At 36.3% G+C, this 22,106-nt stretch overlaps 1 protein-coding gene across 7 annotated transcripts in view; it reads left to right on the top strand.

The window, feature by feature from the left end:
• Positions 1-22,106, top strand: part of FOXP2 (forkhead box P2) — a 498,059-nt gene that overhangs the window by 151,794 nt on the left and 324,159 nt on the right. For all 7 annotated transcript variants that reach the window (XM_072964634.1, XM_072964637.1, XM_072964632.1 and 4 more), the window contains one exon: positions 3,161-3,251. The gene's annotated coding sequence lies outside the window, so the exon portion shown is untranslated. The remainder of the gene's footprint in view (positions 1-3,160; positions 3,252-22,106) is intronic.

The following is a 22,106-nucleotide window of genomic DNA, read 5'->3' as shown; positions in this document are numbered from 1 at the left end:
TGAGTGTCTTGGCTTAAAATGAATACTGCCCTGGCACACACACGTCGTGTTGCTCAGCACAATGAAATAATCGCCCTTGCATGTTCTACATTATACTGCACACTCCATGAGAGCAGGGTTGTGCTCAGAGCCCGGACAGTCCCTGGCATAGACTTGGCAACCCTGGCAACCAATCCACATGTGTGAATGTGTATCCACATAAGAGAGTTCAAATTAACCTCCCCAGCTCTGGTTTTGACTTTTCCAGTTTCTTAATTTCCTTTACTAATTTAAGTTTTTTGGGGGTTTTTTTTCACTTATATAAGTGACTTTTTAATTCTTAAGTGATCATTTGGTATATAATCATCATATACCAAATGATCACTTAAGAATTAAAATAGTCATTGATGGTGATCATTATCATCGCTGTAATCAGTAATCAATGACAGGTTTTACTTTTTTTTTTCCTTGAGATTTAAGTTACTAAAAATAACATATGCTTATTTAAGTGAACTCTGTATACTGAAGTGGTCATATATTCTTTGTTTATTTTGAAAATTAGCTTCTTGCTTTGTCTTTTGTTTTTAAATTTGACTTCTGTCAAAGAAATACACACACAGTTTTTTTAAAAATCAAATGAAACAGAAGGCTTATTATAATGAAAAGTAGCAGTCCTCTGCCTTGCACCTTTCCACTGCCCAGTCCAGCTATACAGAGGCAGCAAGTTTCTGGACTTTACTTCCATAATTTTAAATGATATCCTTATTGCTGTTGCTTGAGTCACCAATTTTCGATATTAATTTTGATTACTGAAAATGGAGAGACTGTTGGGAGAGAAAGGCATATAAACAAAAAGGTGAAATAAAATCTAAGCTGATATATGCTACACAGGAGTTCTGCACAGAGTGTTTTGGGTCCATAAGAACAGCTTGGCATTTTAGGCCTTCTGAATTGCTTTCAAGAATCACTGTGTTGTTTGTACTTCCATCTGCAGTAAACAAGACAGTGCTCATCTTTCTACTTTTTTGCCAACACTGGGTAGAATCCAGCATTCAAATTTATGCTGTTCTGATGACATAAGTGGTATCTCAATTGGTTTTTAATTTGTATCTTCCTTCTAACAAGTGATTTTGAGCATTTTAAACTATCTTTGATAGCTCTTTTGGCTTCCCCTTCTAAGAAAGTGCCTTTTTAAGTTTTTTGCTTATTTTTTCTGTTAGTTTCCTCTGAATGTATTTTTTGATATTGATTCCTTGTTGGTTTTATGTCTTCCCTCAGTTTATCTATGAAATTTATCTGTGGTATCATTCACTGAAAAATTCTCCTTGTCATTTAGCCAGATCCATCAATTTTATGACTCTTTATGCTTTTTAGGTCTTGTTTCAGAATTGCTTTTTACTTCTAGTGCTCATAAAGAATCACCAAAATTTTGTCTAATCACTTTGAAAAGATAACTTTCACATTTAAGACTCCTTAATCTACTTGGAATCCAAATTCGTGTATGATGTAATACAAGGAACTAAGTTTATTTTTTGCCATATTCCGAGACTGTTTTTCTTTTTCCATACAATGAGACAGCACCAACCATTTCTTTTGCTTTGTCTTATCATTCTTATCATACATAAAGTTCTCATTGAAATGTGAGTTTATTTCTGAACTCTCTATCCCTGTCCCTGTGCCTGGCTTTGTAGTATACCCTAATATTTGGTAGAGTGGATTCCTTATCTTTGCCCTTCATTTTTGATTTTTACTTTAATAATAATAGACTTTTTATAACATATACTTTAAAAAGGGGTTCATAGATTGTCTTTAAAAATCTAAAATTTATAGATTGATTCAGGAAAAATTGATATGCATGAATATTGGAAAGGGAAAATAAGCCAGTATGGAATTAGAAAATAGCTTAGACTACTACATTTTGATAAGAAACCTTTTTCTTTTGGTGGCATGTAGCAGGCAAAACATAATTATGGAAGAAAAACTGGCACAAGGAAAGTCAAGGGTGGAGCCTGCTCCTATGCAGAGTTTTATCATTAAGAGAAATATGGAAAACAGAAGCAGTAGAGAAAGAATGTTAGGCTGTTAAGAGCAGGACTTTGAATTACCGTAGTTTTTGTGACTTCAGGTTACTTAATACTTAAGATTAACTAAAACAGTGGTTTCAAGTTATTCTCTGAGGAATATACCCCCAAGGTATCTGGGGAAAGAATAGTGATGGCACTGAGTATTTGGGGTCCTGATTCAGCCCGAATGTTTCATTTTTATCTGCTTTAGTTAAGTGACCTGTAACTAATATTGCATTGGAAGAAATAAATTTTGGCCAAAAGTGTTTGGAAATGACTTAAATAAAATTACTGAAACATCTAAATGTTCAACAAATTTGTCCTATGATGTCATTCATCACTTTCAATGCCTGTGGCAGACTGTGCTACTTGAACACAGTACTCTTTTCTGTTTCGGACTCAAATGCAGTCTTCATATGGCTTTTCATATGGTCCCTGCCAATCAGTCAGGGTTAGTTTGTGAGTCAAAAGCCATTTACTATCTATAAACTATGCTAAGTTCTGTCATTTTATTGGACCTTTAGAACCTTTTAGCCTGAGAAAGGTATGACCTAATCTTTCAGATTAAAGAAGTAAGAGACTAGAGAAGAGAGTAGTTAAATAGGAAATCGGTCTGGAAAATACAAATTCAGATGAGTATTAAGGTAATAACACATTGTGATTATAAAGGGAAAATGCTTACTACCAATTTGTTAATTGTGAAAAGACCTACATAGCTCATTAAGTATGTGTTGAAGAGGCAATTGAAATCAGTCATGTTTTCAGTTGGGAACCTTGAGACGTAAATAGTTTTATTCCATAAATTACAAAATTTAATCACCAAAAGTTTAAACCTGACAAATCAATGTAAGAGCGGGAAATAAAATCTGCATCTGTTGCAGATGCGTCTAGTGCTGTCTTTGTGGTCCTTGCTTTGCACCAAAGGATTTAAATTCTGCTAAATTAAAATGTAGAAAAACATTATACACATTTGAAGATTCACAAAGCTGTGAGTGCATCAACAGTTATCCTTACTTGAGGTTGACCTTGTTTTCTGTTCTATGAAGTCACTGAAGTAATGTGACATAAAAGCAAAGTTAATTTTCAAAGCAGTGACAATTATTTGTTTCTGTTAACAGGGCTACTGTAATGTGATGCTGGGATTGAATTTACTTAGGACTCCATTTCAAGGTTGACTCGAAAGTCTTGTGGAAGATCTGGAAGAAATAGGTAAGTGGCCTTTTGGTGATAAATCTCTTTTTGTTCATTTTACTTTTTTTGTTTGTTTGTTTGTTTGTTTTTCTAATGTTTATTTTGTCCTTTAATTTTTTGGTTAAATATCTTTGCTGAAAGGTTAAAAAGTTCCTCGGTGAAACTAGAGATGTATCAGGTGTGGCAACAGCAGCTTTTACCACTGTCACTTCTCCTCTCTGTGCTCCTTCCTTTTAAACTTGGTCTCAGTTTGTTTTTTTGAAAATTAACACGAATTTTTGCAGAATGTGAATTTGGTTTTGAAATAGTGAAAGGAAATGATCAGGCAAGAAAAGCCCTTGAAGTATTTTCTGTTACCATTATGCTGGCCTTTTATACTGACGTTTTTAATATTATTTTGTTAAGATCTAATTGATATTGAGATTTTGGGGAGTTTGTAGAAATGTCAAAAAATAAAGAGAATAGCATACTAATAATGATTTTTTTTTTCTTGAAAGCTTGATTTTTTTTTTTTAATAAACTTCCAGACCTAGCAAGTCTACTGCTTAGGAAGCATTTATTTTCTTTTTAATGTTGTACTTCTTTAAATCTAATGGCGGTTTTCCTTGATATTTACAAGAGCCATTTAGAGAACTTTAAATCCATTGTTTGGTATAAAGTAGGGACCATGGGGACAGCATGAGATACATTTCCAAGAGATGCAGATTTTATCTCCCACTCTTACTCAATATATAATGTTTCTGTAAAACTAGTTTTTCAGTGTCGTTGTTGACTATGGTATCATCATCCAGTATGTTATAGGTGGCCAAATCTATAAAAATATAACTAGAAAAAGGAAACTAAAAGGTGATTCTAGATGAAGAAGTTGCAACACTTCTCTCACTAGTCTTACCCCTTAGAGAGAGGGGAAACTGTGGTGCCCTGGCTTCTTCAGAATTCTTTCTTTTTCTTGCTGACCCCATCCCAGAATTCTTTATTCAGGGAGTTTGCCTTGATACGTGTAGGATGGGTCTCAGGACCCTTTCTGTGAGACCTGTATTGCTCTACGCATTTCTAAACCTTTCTCTAAACACAGCTTCCATATCTCCCCTGAGAGATTTTTTTCAACATGCTGAAATATTTCTCAGGTATGTTACCTACTGTTTTGCTGATGGACTTCTACTTGTTTTGTGCCAGCTTTATCGTTTTGCCAGATGTACAAGCAAAATGATTACGCATTTATTTCACATTTAGGATTTTGAAATGCTTTAGCAACTTTTTACATCATTTTACACTTTCTTTAAACTCAGTTTTACTCTGGCATTGCTTATGATGTAAGTAAGGCTAATGTTATTATCTGTTATTTGGTAAGTTGAGAAACTAAAAGGCAAAGGAATTTAAATTATTTGGAAAACATAGCTTGTTGTAACTTTATAGCTAATGATTATTAGATGTTATTAGAGCCCATGTCTGCTTACATCCAATCTTCTTTCTGAGGTCATGTGATTTATGCTTACTATAGACCATGGTTATGCTGATATAGCCCCTCCTTGTAGACCTTTTATATGTAAATTCTCATTTGTTAAGTAGTGATAGAACATTTGTCTTAATAATAGCAGGAGCTTTTTAGATTTATTTAGATTAAGATTAAGCAGGAATTACCTGACAGTGAACATCATGGAACCACAAAAAAAAAGACTTTTAGAAAATAGTGTTTTTCCCAGAAAGGTACATAATTGTGTATGTATGAAAATACATAGCTATTTTCAAGAAATACTAGTTTTCTTCTTCCCTTTCCACTCTTCCATTCCCTTCTCCGAAGAAATCCCTAAAATGAATACTTGGTTGAATCTTCCTATTTTCAAATAATTGTCCCCATTTTACCTCTCAGAGAGGTTGCATAATCTGCCCTAGGTTATACTTGTCAAATGGAAACTAAAATGTTTCATAGAGCTTCTAACTGAGGGTATTTGTATATATGGTTAAATGGTTAGTTTGATGAGTATGTGTGTGCATTCTACTTCACAATATTTACTATTACTTTCAGAGTTTCCATTGTAAGAGCATTAAATCCAAATAAAATACCAGTTATTTCAGTGAAGCAGAAAAAAACTTCATTCACATACTCACAGGAAGTTGCTGTAAATTTCATAAATACTTACTAAAATTAGCCATCATACTTGACGAAATCTTTGCTCTGATTTTTAAATTATTGAAAAGTAAATGACCTATGCAGGGAGATGATTTGGCTAAAGAGGGACGGGCTGGGCCAGTGATTCTGATACATGGTGTGCTTGTGTTTCTTGGCAAAATGAAGCAGAATGAATAAGACTGTAAATAGAGAGGCTGTAGGGTATAGATGTTGAGGACATAAGCTTGGAAACCAGATTGCCTAGGTTTGAATTACGGTTCCAAAATAAACCTACCATATATGAAATCATGTGTCATGTAAACTCTCTAACCCTTAATTTCTGAATCTAGAAAAAAGAAATGATAGTACCTACTTCATAGAGTTGATTTGAGGACTAAATGTGTGAATATATATAAAGGGCATAGTAAGCATTTTTTTAAAGAAGTTAGTTGTTGTTATCTTCCCTGTTATATCAGTCTTGAAGTTTGCATTATTCAGGCCACTTGGTCAGTGTCCTGCATGGCATTCTAACTTTGGTCCAAGAAATGGTAAAAAGGAGTTAATTTGCATATGTGCTCTCTGTGTTTTGGTTAGCATGTGTATTCATTTTTTATTGCTATAAGTATGTTAGATATTTGAAAGCTTAAAACAACATACATTCATTATCTTAACAGTTTCCATGGGTCAGGAGTCCAGGTGTGGCTTAGATAAGGGTCTTATAAGGCTGCAGTCAAAATACTGGCCAGGCTGCATTTTCATTTGGAGTTCAGGATCCTCTCCCAAGCTGACTGGGTTTTGGCTGAACTCGGTTCATAGCTGTTGTAGGACTGAGATCCTCAGCTCTTCCAGGCCATCCACAGTTCTCATTGATGTTCCCCTCTCCCTATGCAGTTACCATCACAGTAGCTTGCTTCTTTAAAGTCAGTAGGAGAGTTTCTACTGAATGCTGGCAAAATAGAGCTATACATGTATGTGTATGTATATATATGTGTGTATATACATATGTGTATGTATATTAACATAACCATTGAAATAACATTCCATAACCTTTGCCATATTCTGTTGGTTAGAAGCATGTCACTGTCCTGCCTGCCTCCACATGAGGGGAGGGAATTCTACAAGGCATGAATGTGGGGGCCAGCCTAGAGTCTGTCTGCCACAGCATATTAAATGTCTTAATTTAAAACTCATGTAACTTATTATTTGAGGTTTTAGAATTATGTAATATTTAATAAAAAAGGAATATTGTCACTAATTGTAAAATTTAATTCTCAGTTGTTCTTACTGTATAAACCCCAACAGGCCATTTTTCCCTGCCTAATATTTAGCCATTATTTTAAGCCAGCTAACCACCAGACTAAAACAGCCTGCTCTGGTATTTCATACTCTCCAGATCTAACAGAACCCCAAAATCCAACATATTCTTCCCACTACACTGATATGTATATCTTGAACTAATGCTTTATACTTGCCCACATCTTTGTGAGTGCATATCCTATTTTTTTTCCCTTTCTCAATGTCTTTAACTCATATTTACATCTCTGCCTCTTCCATTACACTCTTCCTGTTTCTTTCCTCCTTTTCAGCCAACCCAGGACTTTTGCTGCATAGTACTATGCCTATATTACCTGTAGCCTTGCGTACAATAGTGTCTTAAAAATACTCACTGAGTATATGCAATACCCCCTTGATTCCGAACAGCGGTCAGTTTGAGAATCACACTTCAAAGGATGTTCTTTATCAATTATCCACTCTTAACACTGACTCGGTAATCTCAATCAACTCTTAAATGACCTTTAAGAATCCAATACAACTTACATGCTTGGAACTGATTGCACATGGGAAGAATGTTAACAGTGAGGGTCCAGAGGGTAGGCTGTGGTAGGCAGCCTCTAAGATGGTCCTTAATGATCACTGTCTTCTGATTTTCATAACACTGTGCTTTTACCCCCATATTTACCAGAGTTCCTCCTTGTGGCTGATAGACTAGAACAAGGTGCAAGTGACGTACGTTGCTTTTCAGATTGGGTTATTCAAGATTTTTGAACATTCATGTTTTCAAAAAACATGGGTGTTCCTTCTTCTTTCTGTTCCTCTCTCTCTCCCTCCCTCCCTTCTTCCCTTCTTCCTTCTCTCTTTCCCTCTCAGTCTCAGGACTTTTTCTGAGGGAGACCAGCTGCCTTGGAGAGGTCCATGTGGTGAGGAACTGTGCCCTCTGGCTAGTAGACAAGGAGGAACTGGCAGTAACCTGCATCTTCTTAAGGAACCCTGAGACAAAACCACCCAGCTGAACTACTTCCAAATTTCCTGATCCTTAGAAACTTTGTGACATAGTAAGTGTTTTATTGTCCAAAGCATTTGAGTTTGGAGGTAATTTATTATATAGCAGTAAATAATTAATACAATATATAGTATCTTACCCCTAAAAGTTATTTCCACAAATTTCATTACTGTCCTGGGCTTTTCAGGGAATACAAGGGTTAATAGAATACTGAATTTATGGTCTCTAAAGTAAATGTAATGGTATAGGCATGCATGTTTATAAAAGAGTGAGCCAAGTGAGAAGAAAATGTGAAATGTTGAGATTTCACCTGGAATACTGAGTCTGTAATACGCAGAGGCCACTTGTACTCTCCTGCCCATAGATCACGTCAGTGTTGGAGAGTCGTACTTCCTGAGGACTGTGTAGGTCTAGGTGCTGGTCTGGTATTGGTTTTTTTGTAGAAGAGCTGTTTGGAATTGTTTAAAATGCTTCTATAGAATCTGAGTTTGCAGAATCTGTTCTACTAATCAATCTTGCTAGTTTTGCATGGTTCTCCTTTTGTGTCTTTATAGAATTGTAAAGAATAGAGTTTCATGGGAGCATCTAGACATATGTACTGGTGCTATGCTTTGAAATATTAAGTTAGAAAACTAATGTATTTGCTATCCAGAAAGGTGAGTTGAGAAGTATGTATCTGTAAGTAATAGAACAGACACTTTTGTATAAATTCACACTAAACCATCATTCCAAATTTTCTTCCTTTTGAGTCTACTGTGATGTTAGAACCTGGGCAATAATACAGCATTATAATTTAAAAAAGGAAAAAAATGGAAACTTGTTTCTATAACATGATAGTTTACATTTATAATTTCAAATCTGTGGATTGGAATGATCTACCAGTAAAAATTTTGATACCATTACACCAAATAGCCAAATACGGATTTTAACTGGCCTTCTTTTCAATTCAACTGAACATTAAGTACATTTTTAATGGTCTTATTTGCTGGGAAGAGCACCATTACAATAATCTGCTTTTTACAGCCCATATCTAATATGAACCAGCATCACTTATTACAAAGTTTGTGCTTTGGGAGACATTTTCACGGCATCTAACAGTACTGCCCCACATTTCTTGGAATTAGTCTTTAATGATATCATTTTCCAAAATGAGTTGTTGCTCAAACTTACTGATTGTTTTGTGGTTAAAATCTAATCCAGCAGCTATATTTAAAATGTCATACAAATTTGTAAGGAAAGGTCCACTGAAACTACTGTTATATTAGTAATTGCATGAAAATGTTATAGAAGAAATGCTATACAGCTTGAATGTTTTCAGTATTTTTTCCCCTACACAAGATCCGAAGGGTGAATATGAAACCTCATTTTTAACTGTTGGCAATTCAAGTTTTTACTATTGTCTGCTGGAGAACAGAGGGCTATTACTGGAGGTGTCATGTAAAATAAAGTTAGAGTCTGCAGCCTCCTTTTAGCTGTCAGCCTTATTAAAGAGTTCTTCATGTGTTGAACCCAGCACCTGGTATTGTGTAAGCGGTGCATGTGAGAGCCTGGGGAGAGCTTTCTTTCTCTTCACCGTGGCTTTATTAGGCCTTGCTCACATTTTCACTGTAGCTCTGCCTTATCCAACTTTCTAGCTGCAACTCACAGCACAGTAGGTCTAATATAGATTGACGCCTTTGCCTGGAGGCTGATTGAAACTTGTGTCTCAGAGTTGCTAATGCTCACTGAACCATTTTATTGAAGATAAAGTAAATAAAATAGATTGCCATATGAGAATTCTCTGAAATCAAATGGAATAATTTGGCAGGTTTAAGCCCATGAAGAAGGCAAAGCACTGAAACAGATGTGAGTACTTTTTATGTTCAGTATATCAAGGGAAAAATATTCTTGTTATATTGGGCCTAAATACTCATTTTTGTCCATACAATTAAATGTTTTACACATAAGTCTCAATTGCCATATTATTTTTGGTCTTAAACAATGGGCCCTCTGTATGAAAGTAATATGAATAACTTTTGAGACCACAATACTGTAATGATTTTTTTCTTTGTCTTTTTCTGACACTTAAGTGCATGGATCAGTAGCCTCAGAGAATTTAATAAACAACACGAATGAATGGATTTGCCAAAGTGCACTCTAGAATCTTAAGGTTGGAAAATAACAGTAAACCTTAGTCTACTAAAAGCTGCTAGTAATCTTGAGTGTTTTATTCATTAAGACTATGTGTTCACATGAGAGCAAACCATTTTTGGAAACTATCCTGTGAATTTTTTTTTAATTCAAGTCTTAGGTTTATGTAAATAATTGTAAAATATACATTTTGTATATATTACCATCTGAAATAATTTCAGGAAGGAAAAAAGAAGCTAGAGTAACCTTAACATCTGGTATCCTATGAAATTTTAATGACAGTAGCATACGAAACCATGATAACATGTATTGACATATTTAATTTGTAAAATATAAGACTCTTAAGAGCTTATGTGAAGATGTGTGAAAAGTCTGATGCAGAGAAATGAAGATCTCTTATTTGATTGCCTGGGTCAGATTAAAAGTAAATATTTAGAGAAGAAAGATCACTAGAAGAGTTTGTTAGAAAAGTTTCTGAACTTGCTAATTAAAGACAGCATCTCTCTTCAACCTTATAAATAATCTGTCATGTTAATTCTTTCTTCTGTAATTTCTCTCGTGGTTTCTCCAAATTCAAGATAATTTCAGTTTATACCCTTCTTACATGTTTAGTTCATTTTTAAAAGTATGTTAATATATGTCATTCATTTGCTTCTCAGGTGATGATTCTTGTTTACATTTTAGTTATATCCATTAAATACATGTTTTCTTGTCTCCAGGTACCCAATAGTTTTTTATCAGTTCTCCCGACTATGAACTATTTATGCCATAATGATTTCAACTGTCATCAGTTAGATTCAAAGCATGCATGACACTCATATTAGCAATGAGCCATCTTAAAAAGAATGTTTGACACTCTTTTTTGACTTTTTAAGTAGTATTATCAATTCAGAATTGCTTGATTCTTAACAGTATGACCCCTTTTCCTCCATAGGGGTCAATCAGGATTCAGGGTGACTCCGATAGTGTGTGATGCTGAATAGGGATAAACATGCTTCATGTTCTCTTGTGAGTGGTCTGAAAAGAAGTGATCACAGTTCAGTTTTCTTTTAGTAAGGCTAAAAGTTTAATCAGTTACCTAATATTTAATTAAATAATTTTATATTCTTAGTGTTCTAGAGCCCTAATGCTTTATATTTATATTGTTATAGTCTGTACATATTTCTCTCTGATTAATCAGAAATATTAAAGTTCATTCCTCTGTTCAGAACTATATCTTATTTACTGTGGACCCCAATGATTTCTCTCCCTTGACATTTTGGTTTTCAATGTGAACTTGCTGTGAGAAAATCACGTGTAAGGAAAAGTTTTCTTGAAATGAGGAGACTCTGTTACACTGAGACTCTGAGAAGCCTTTTAAATGTGTTCTAGACATTTAGGAAGACACACCAAGCTGCAGACAAGAGGAACTTTCAGTAGAGAGGTGCATTTAGCGAGTCTGCTTTTGATCCCACCCTTGATTTCTTTATCCTCTGCATTCTCTCTGGTCACACTTTGTTCCTTTACTCTTAGTTCTACCTTTGAAAATAATTTATTGTCTCTTTACATTGCTAGTTTGAGGAGTGTATGTGTTCTTTTGGCATTTGTGTCTGGTTCTTCAGGCAGCACCTTGAGCTCCAGATGATGATGATGGTGGTGGTGGTGATGGTAATGGTGATATCTGACTTTTTTTTTTACTACCGAGTACTCTTCTAAGTGATTCATCAGTATGGACCCTTTAATACTCACAACCTATTAGTTAGATACTTATGAGGTAGCGACCATTATGGTCCCCATTTTATAGATGAAGGAGTTGAGCCCAGAAGGTTATACAGTTGATATGTGGCAGAACCAAGATTTCAGCTGAGGCAGACTAGGTCCAAAGCCCTCTAATGCTCCATTGCCCAGCACTGAATAGCCCCTCTTCTCTTAGGGTTCTTACCTATGGTCCAAAACACAGTGTGTATTGAAGCATAAAGAGGTTTATGGTGTAGGTTATAGCTCTGTATATTAAATGCTTGGAGGCTAGCATAGTCCAAACGAGTTAACTTTCGATTTATAGAATGTATTTTAAAATAAAGCACTTCTTTCAAATGGAAAAGCATGGACTAAAGTATGAAAATATTAGTAAGTAAGAATCTATAAAATCTATTTAAGAAATTGGTGAGAATGATTTATAATTAGTGTTTCAGTCCGTTTAAAGGGATTACTTCATAATTAAGTGCAAAATTTTATTAGACTGACCTTGCATCCTGAAACCTTATTTTTATTTTTGCCAAAGGTTTAGCAGTTTTCCTTTATAACTGTGACAAGGATACGTTAGAAGTTACTTCTGAAATCTTAAAAATAGACAACTTGCAGCTCAATAACCATATTATACATCATTCAGGACACTTTTGAGAGTACGGTTATTATTTACCATAGACAACAGGTGTACATTGGGGTTGTTGTAGGTGAGGACGTGTGGCCACTCTCCTTGAAGCAGACACTAATGGTTGTGCTTCAACATCCTTTCTTCTCTGCTCCCAAAACCCTGATGTTGCTGGGATCTACTTCATAACTCCCCATAGCATCTGCTCCATGGGAAACTGACCCTGTCCCCAGTTCCAGTGGGTGGATACTGACTAGTTTCGGCCAATTATGATTGTTCCATTCCCGTGCCAGAAAATTTTTAGTTATATTTTATTATTAATAAATATTAAACAGTGTTAAATAGATTCATTAAACTTATATAAATAAATAAATACATTTAGTACTTGATTAATTAATTTTCTGTATCTGGAGCCCTTTCTACCTCTTGACCAAGTGAGATTGTAACTTTCTATTCTACCTAATCTTTTCTTATTTAGGTTTTTTGGTTACTTAAAGCTGTAAATATTCTAATATACTCATTTTGATCATCCTTTGGGGAGCTGGCCTCTAACCAGGCTTTTACTTTACAGGGATCTTTATTTGCATGATGCAGGGTCAGCTTAGGCGAGAGGACTGAGGAGCTTAAGGGAGAAAGCAGGAATGGGAGTTTATCTCTCAAGAGTTCAGAAATGTTATTAAGTTAATGGAAAAGTGGGTTTTGTCTTCTGAAAATAATTTAAGAAAATCAAAGGATTACACAGTAGCCATTTACACTTCTAGGTTGGCACAGAAATGTTCCTTGAAGTTTTCTTACAGAAAGGCTGATTCCAGCTCTTCCAGCATCTCCAGCGTCTATCCCTGCAAACACCCAACCCACCCGCCCGCCCCCACACACATGTATACACAGATTAAACTTCATTTTTCATGGGATTTGGAAGGGAATAGAAAAGAAACTTATACTACCATTTTTTCTTGTCTGGAGGTAGATGCTTCTCTGGTTCAACTTATTGATATCCTGTCATAAATGGGGTGATTAGGTATATGGATGCTCATGTTTCCCTGTATCACAGATGAGGAGTCAACCTGAATAACCATGTGCTAATTTTAATTAGAGCATATGAAAGTAAAACGTCAACAGCATTGATTGATGCTCCAAGAATGAAGAAAACCTAAGATTTTTTTTTTCAGTTGTATGTTAGTTTACATTTTAGAGCTACAGATTTTATCGTAAGGGTATTGAAAATCTAAAACTCTGTTAATGATTTAAGTATGATGATCAAAATGAATATGATGCTGGATTTTTAACAGAAGTACTTTAAATGCAACTGTAATTGGATAACTTTAATAGTTATGCAATTGTAATTAGATACAATGAATAGCTACATTTTAGTTTGATAACAAATAGGCCTTTGGGTCTACTTTCAATTTTTAAAATCTCTTACTGTGGGATTGTTTGTTCATGATATTGTAATGTAAGCAACCTAGTATTTATGGGCACGGAGAGTACCCTTTCATAAATACTTTAAATTCTTTATTAAATTAATTAATTTAACCTTTAATTAATGTAGGATTAACTCTAGTAATCAACCACTCAGTGGATAGTGTGTGTGTGTGTGTGTGTGTGTGTGTCTGTGTTTTGAGCAGGCTCAATGTTGGACTGGAGAATAAATGAAATGTGCAAATTTTCTTGAAAGTAACCTTCATTGTTATATTTAAGATAGAATTTTTATTTGAAAATTCTGTAATTCGAGATTTAGATGATTTTTATTTTTTCTCTATAACCCATGTTGTCTTTATTGATTATCGTTAATATTTCCTACATGTTCTCCTTTGCACATCCAAAGAAGTGGTTTGAAATGTTTGGGTAACAACTTTAAAAGTATAACATTTAAGAATAGGAAACAATTCTGCATGCTAAAAGGAAGACACGTTACATATACAGTCAATAGTATGTGAAATATTTTAATGTAATTTTTATTATGCCCTCTTATTCTGTGTATCTTTTCACATTATTGTTTATATCATTAATGTGTGAATGAAAAATACAATATGTTTGACCTCATTTGACTTTTTTGACGTTCAGTCAGTTAAAAGGTTTGTAAGACGTTTAATTACCAAATGGTATGATCATTATTCATCTCATCATTTGATATATAATGTCAACTGAATTGCCTCCCTGGAGTGCACTGTGTTTCACAGATCAATAGATTTACCAAGAGCTTGAAGGAGAGCTTTAAACACTCATTGAAAAGAAGGAAAAATATCTCTCTCTTGTAAAATGGCTTGTATAGTCATTTCATCAGCTTCATAATTATTTTATTTACTCCTGTGAATAAATCTCCTATAACAATAGTTTTAGAGTATTATAGCTTCTTTAAGTAAATTAAATCATAGTGTTAATCAGACTTGTTTTACTCAAGTGCACTGAAAACTGTATACAAATACAGAGGCAGATTTCTTGAGTAAATTCTGCTTTTGAGGTTTATCTTGAATGACTTCCATTTAAAACACAATTCTCAATATTCTATACCCTCCCCTTAAATGATTCATACAAAACATTATCTTATATTATATCCAGTCCTTTTATGTTTTATGAAGGGATTGTTACAGTGAGAGGTTTAGGACTAGAAGGGCAGTTGTTCCTTCTTCCCCACCCCTTAGATGCTCACCAGTCCTGATCAGTTCTCAATGAACTGCAGTTAGTAATAAAAACATTTAAAATTCATTGAGTGCTACTGTGTGCCAGTCTCTTCTAATCACTTTACATGTATTAACTCATTTAATATCTCAACAACCTTGTGGGTTGGCTGTTGCTATTCCCATTCTGACAGATTAGTTAAATAACTCACCCAAGGTCACATAGCTAATAAATAGAAGAAGCTGACTTAGGATCTTTAAAGTGGCTCTTACCCACTTATACATACTGCCCCTTGGGTGCAAGGGGAGGGGAATAAAACAACTATTGGATTTTTTAAATGCTGTGTCACTTTTCTCTGTATCCCTTATCTGTGGTGATTTGGAGAAGAAAATTTACATATTGAAGTGTTCTGTTAGATTAGCCATAGAGTGTCATATCTGATATTTGATCTTGCCCTACTTTCAGTCTAACAAGTCAGCCTATTACTGTTTCACGGATACTGGCAGAAGACATGAAACTTCAAGATCAGAGACAATAGAATGTGGTAGTTACAGCACAGCAAGCAGCATGTACTTCAGTCAGCATGTTTGCATTAGTTCCCCTTGCTCCCGAGTGCTGCAGGCCAGTAGGGCCCAGACAGATGCTATGCACATAATAAGTACACATTACAACTGAGGAACACTGAGTATGGAAATCTGCCACTTTTATAGAAAGCAGTAAGCAAGCCTGAGATCTATCATCACTCAGGTTTCTTCAGTGCAAATACAACCCTGGGCCAATAGACAAGGTGAAGACAGAACAGGGACTTGCATTCCTGGTGCATCTGTAAGAGCTGTAGAGGGCCAGATGCTCATGGAGGAATGGCGTTACCACCCCTGAACCCTACACTATGTTCATTTCTTATTGTTACTCCAACAAATTACCACAAATTTTGTGGCTTAAGACAACAGAAATTTCTTATCTTTTAGTTCTGAAAGTCAGAAGTATAAAGTGGATCTCACTGGGCTAAAATCAAGGTGTCAGCAGGGCTGTGTTCCTTTCTGGAAGCCCCAGGGGAGAATCTGTCTTCTAGCATTTTCCAGCTTTCAGAAGCCATCATATTCTTTGGCTCTTGGGCCCTTTCTATCTTCAAAGCCAGCAATTGCTGGTTGAGTTCTTCTCATGTCACATCATTCTGACATGGCCTCATCTCCCTCTTTCTTCCACATTTAAGGATTATCTGATTACAGTATGCCCACTAGATAATCCAGGATAATCTCCTTCTTATAAGGTCAACTGATTAGTAACCTTAATTTCATCTGCAACCTTAATTTCCCCTTGTAATATAATAAAACAGATTCCAGGAGTTAAGAATTGGATTTTTTTTTTTTTTGGTGGGAGAAGGCATTATTTTGCTTACCACATACAATGTCTTGGCTTTTAGTGAGTTTTTATGAGTTGGCTACCTTGCTGGCCAGTCTGACCAATCTGACAGAGGTTGAGATCAAATCATTCAATTTGTCTCATAAAGCATGTAATTTAGTCTACTATTAATATGATTCCAAGCAGCAGGATAAGGACAACATACAGTATTGATCTCACTTATGCCCCCAGTGTCCTGGACTCAGCCAATTTTGAATAAATACCAAGAAAGACTAGTAGGTCTTACTTTAATCAGCCAAGATCAGTGTAAGGCCAGTTATCCATTATGACCCACACAGGGGAGCTTAGATTGACATGTTGATTTTGGTGTCAATGCCAGTAATTACAAGGAGAAATAGAGGGGCCATTGGAAAGATGTGTTTATGGCCCAATCTCCGTCACATGAAAACATGTTACTAAAAAGGTCCCATTATTCCTCGTTGAGGTTTGCTGCTAAGCTTTGTTTGGATCACTGTTTTACATTAGTTTGGTTCAGTCACATGGGCAAGGTCACTGACTAGCTGCAGCTTTGTACCATACACTCTATATCCCAAGGCCAGAGGAGCAAATGAATTCATATCAGGAATATTTAAATGAGGTTTAAGGATCAAGGAGCATTAATTGTCCCTTCCTTGTCCCACCTCCAAGGAGCTATAGTTCTCCTTCCCCAGTGCCTTCATGGGCTACCGTAGGAACCAGGATGAACAGTCAGTATACTCAACCCAGTGCTCATTATACTTATGACCGACCTATGGTTATGTTTATCCAACTATAGTATGCAGGGGACTAAACTACAATTAAGCTTGAATTCTCAGTCCCCTCATCACTGGATTGCCACCTGGAAGGTATACTAATCAGTCCAGTCAGTTGGCTGAGGTTAGACTGAAATAGTGCCATTGTAATCTGAAAGTGTCAACAGCAGTGAAGTACCAACAAACATTGTATCCCTGGGATAAAGGTGGGATAAGCTTATTTCCCATTATAAGATACCGAGGTTCCCCAAGGTTAGTGATCTTCTCCTGTCACGTAACCACTGTGTATGCAGTTGTCATTTGGCCCCCTTTGCATCACTTTGTGAAAACTGGAGCTCAGGAAACTGGCTAACTTTTTAGTTTTCATGTTAGGTCCTTCACAGTTCTTGGCAAACACCCTGTGAGACATGGCCTCCTATACCCCTAAACCAGTGCACCAACTTTTGGCCAGTGTTGAAAGTCTGGCATTCAGTGGCAACTTTGGCAGCAGAAACATAGAGACCTTTATTGTGTGTCCAGTTTATGATGGTGGATGCACTGCCATGTCTGGTGTGATGATGGATCCAGGTAGCAATGTTGGTGATCTGGCTGGGGCAGAATTGAAAAGCATCTTGATTCCAATCGATCTCATGAGAGAGCAGGCTCTTACTCTGGGCCTCTGCAGGAGTCAGACTGTCTGAGCAGCAGCCACAATTTTTTTTTCCCTAGAGTTTGCAGCCCTAGAGTGGGTTCTTTAATCTGTGGTCTTTCGGGTGGCAGGCCATACAGTAGGGTCATGGGCAACAGTGCAAGATTTAGAAACAAGGTAATGTGGTTCATCAGGTGGGTTTTGGCTGGGGCTACAAGGATGGCCTTGAGCCCTAACACTGAGCACAGTGACTAAGCAGCAGTAGCATAGGGAACATCATCAGGTTTCCACTTAGCCAGAGTACAGATGAAGCAAGTCAAGGCATTTAGAGGAACCTCTGTCCACTGAGGGACTCATTGAGATGGAAGCTTTACTTTGGGTGGAGAGTTGGGGAGAAAGTTTCCCCCAAGGGAAACTGCCACGTGTTCATTTGTAATTGAGATATAGTTAAGACCAGGGTAGCTGGCTCCTGAAAGTACCTTTTCCACTTGACTAGAAAGGCCTGTGCGGTCCTTACCATCTTGGTGCTTCTTGGCTTCTTTCAGGCAGCATGGGAGTGTGTGGACCGTAGTCCAGCACTGCTGAACCATCAGTCTGCAATGGGCAGCTTTCTCATAGTCCCCTTGGAGGTGCAAGCCTATGACACTGTGTTATAAAATGCCACAGTTTTGTGTAAGATGATTATGGCTCTTTGAATGGAAGTTTGAGGTTAGGAGCTGTATCTTATTCATCTTCATATCCCTGGTACCCAGCTTAGTGTTACATAGTGAGTACTTAATAAGCAACGTAAGAACTTGCTGAATAAATGAATAGATAGGTGATTGCATTATAAATTTGGAAAGAGGTTGTGTTGGCAATAGGTATCAAATCAGAATGATTTTATTAGTAATGTGCTGTTTGTCCCATTGTTATCAACAGCTGTGTGTTCTGTGGGGTTTAACTTCAATATTCTACTACAACAATTAGGAAGATGGGTAAAGTAATGTTTCTCTTTGTGTTCCATGTGCAGTGATTATAAAGATGACTACTTGTTTAACTTCTCTCATGCATTACTTCTGAAAGGGAAAAAATGTTTACAAAGTAATAACCATTATGAAGCATCCTAATAGTTACCATGAAAATATGACAATAAGATACATATATTTTGCCTTCCTAATACTAAACAAAATTAATCCAGGTTACTGTCACTGTCTTTGTAGTGGCTTGTTTCCAAATTCCATGAGGCATAATTGTCCAAATTTCCCCTCTGGGAATTTTACAGGCAGTGTCCAGCAGAGAACAAAAGGAGCTATGTTCACTAAGCAAGTAAAATGATTTGGGCATTGTGTTCAGCGTGTTTTCTAGTTTATCTAATTTAATATTAATGAGCATTCACTTTATAAAGAGGCATCAAGTTAAGTACTGCCAAAGCCCACACAACTAGTAAGTCTTTCAGTTAATATTTAAATGTAGGCTTATCTGATTCCTAAGTTTCTATTCTTTCCGTTAGGTCTCAGCTATTAACCACTTTCAACTGATGGAACCACGTGAATAATGAATGTCTACCATACTGTTGTATGAAAAGTTTTTGCCTAAAGAAACTGTACTGTACTGTATATCCTATCAGCTATGAACATTTTTGAGTTTTCTTTCTGTAGTTTGTGTATTAAAAGTTATTATGTGCACATACATAAATATAGCTAATTCTCAGTACTTACAGTAACCGTGTTCCATAAAGTGACTGCAAACACTGAATTAGGGAATACTGCATCATGGCTCCTAGGGGAAAGGCAGGGTTAGGTTCCTTTGAGCCTCTGGTCACAATATTTTCATCAGCTGATCAATACATAATCTTATTTTATGTGTGTTTCTGTTTAAAACACCTTATTGACTATATATTGTTGATTCATCAGCATTGAATTCATGGCCAACATCACTGTAGCTCATGCCTGAACAAAGCTTTTGTAACTAACACACATTCTTTCTTCAAATGGCACATCAGAGCCTTCTTAGGTTAGGAACCCTGGATAGCACTTCAATGCTACTCTTGGGAGCTGTTTTATACAGTGTAATCACCAACAAAAAGCACAAATAGGATGCTACATACACCAGTAAAAGGACATATGTTCATAGTATGAGAGCAGAAACAAGAAGGCAAAGTATCACCTTGTTCAACTTCATCTAGGAATACGGGTATCAGGCAAGTCTAATTTCTTGCTGCTCGTTGCATGTCTGTAAAGGACTCTGAAAGTGCTATGAAAACTGATTTTGAGATTACAAATAAATTTTAGCATGTGAGTGAATTCACATATGTAAAATCTGTGAAAAATGAGGAATAACTGTATATATATTATATATATATATACATAAACGCAGATGTAATTACAGAAAATGCTTTTTCAACATATGTATTACTCCCTTTTTCCAGCATCATGTTTTTGACTGACACATTTATTTGGCTTTTTTTGCTGAGCATATACCTTGTGACAGGCACTGTTCTAGGCACTGTGGATATACTAGTGAATGAAATGAAGTCCCCTGCCTTCATTGAATTGAAAGGATTTTTTTTTTAAAGTGAATGATATGCCAGGTGATGATCAGTGCTGTTCAGAAAAATAAAGCAGGAACAAAGGATAGAGACTGATGTTGAGAGCTATTTTACATGAGGTGGTCAGGGAAGGCCTAACTGATGTGGTGGCCTTAGAGTAGAGACGAGAGGTAAGTGAGGGAGTGAGCCCTGTAGATACAGTGTGGGAAGGAAAAGCATTCCAGAGAGAGGGAACTGCAAAAGGGGAAGACTAGGGGAGTTACGTACTTAAGGTGTCCGAGAAGAGCAGAGAGACCAGTGTTGATGAAGCAGAGTGAGCTGGGACTTTAGGAGATGCACTCAGAAAGTCAGCAGCGGGCTATTTTAGAGTCTTGTAGGTGAGGACATGGAGCCTAGCGATACCAAAACCTCCTTAAAAAATGTATTTAGTGGGAAAGAATAGCTCAAGTGGTAGAATGCATGCTTAGCATGCACGAGGTCCTGGATTCAGTCCCTAGTACCTCCTCTAAAAATAAAATGAATAAATAAACCTAATTACCCCCCCCCCACAAAAATTAAATAAAATAAATAAAAATAAATAAAAATTTTAAAAAATTAACAAGGAAAGAGCAAACAAAATATATGTATTTAATTTTAAAATACTATCATTTTTCCTCTAAAGAAATAAATTGCCCTGTAAATCCACTTCCTGGATTCCCCTGCTCCTGCTTCCCTCTCAATCTAGGACAAGGGTATGCAGTTTCTACTTAAAGTTTGATTTAACTTTTCCTGGGGAAGTGAAAGTATAAATTTTCAATTATTTTTTCTTATGATTTCTAAATTAAAATTATGATTTTTTTTATTGTCCTGACATCCTCCATCCCCCCCACCCCACCCCAGTTCTTTACCTTCCCCAGCATTCTGGGTGCCTAATGAGTTTTCTCCTTATTTTTTCCTAATTCTTGCTGTTTTCCCAATGTATTATCTATTAAAAGGCATTCATTAGAGTTATAGCTCATCTTATCTTGGCTTGACAGTAGATATTTTTGAGTGTAAGCAGTAGATTGAAACCAACAGCTTAGAGATACTTATTGCAGTGAGTGAACCTGAGAAAGTAGAGATGGTCAGTGACATAGTGACAGTCTAAAATTGTAGGATGATATTTAACCTATACAGTGTTTTGCTCATAATACTGCTTAGCAAATGCTTGATAAATGAATAGAAAGAATGAATGGATTTTCAAAAAGAAACAATTGGATAGATTTGGCTCTGGGTGGGCTCCACTGAAATGTATACAGATTTTAATTACTTCTTACTGTCTCCACATCTGCTGCCCTCTTCCAAGCCACCATCATCTCGTGCCTTTATTTTTGCCTAGGGCCTTCTAGTCAGTGTAATTCCATACATTCTCGATCTCCTACAATCTGTTACCAGCACAGCAGTTAGAGAGATGCTCTTGAGACCTAAATCATATCATGCCACTTCACCATTCAAAATCCTTCATCTCCCCACTGTTGCCCTAGTCTCTGTTGCCATTTCCTTAGAAGTAAAATTTCAAAACCCCAGAATGGGCTACAAGATGATATACAATCTGAGCTTATGTCTTACTGCCCTCCCTCTTCTTCCTTCTGTTCTTGCTACATCAGCCTTCCTGCTATTTCTTAAACATCCTAGATGTGCTTCCTCCTCAGAGCCTTTGCAGTGGCTGTTCCCTCTGCCTAAGTGGCTCTTCCTCTGGAAACCTGCATGACTAACTTCATCACCACCTTCAAATCTTTGCTTCAAAGTCACTTTCTCAGTGAGGTCTGCCCTGACAATCCTATGCAAATTTGCAGTCTACAAACATGTCAACTAATCACCCTCATTATTTTCTAGTTTTTCCCATAACATTTATCAACTTTTAACTTACGATAAAATTTCCCACTTTTAAAAATTTTAGTAACTCTCTTCACCCTCAGTAATGTAAGCTATTTGGAGGAGCAGGGGAAAGGGCTTTACTCAAGGTTTTTCTTTTTTTCCATATTGAAATGCTTCTCCTGGATCTAGACCCATTTGAATCCTACCCATGATTCAAGTTTCAGCTAAAGTATTCAGGT

Source organism: Vicugna pacos, chromosome 7 (assembly GCF_048564905.1).
Source record: "Vicugna pacos chromosome 7, VicPac4, whole genome shotgun sequence".
NCBI lineage: Eukaryota > Metazoa > Chordata > Mammalia > Artiodactyla > Camelidae > Vicugna > Vicugna pacos.
The sequence above is the reverse complement of the archived record's forward strand: the minus strand, read 5'-3'. Positions and strand labels throughout refer to the sequence as shown.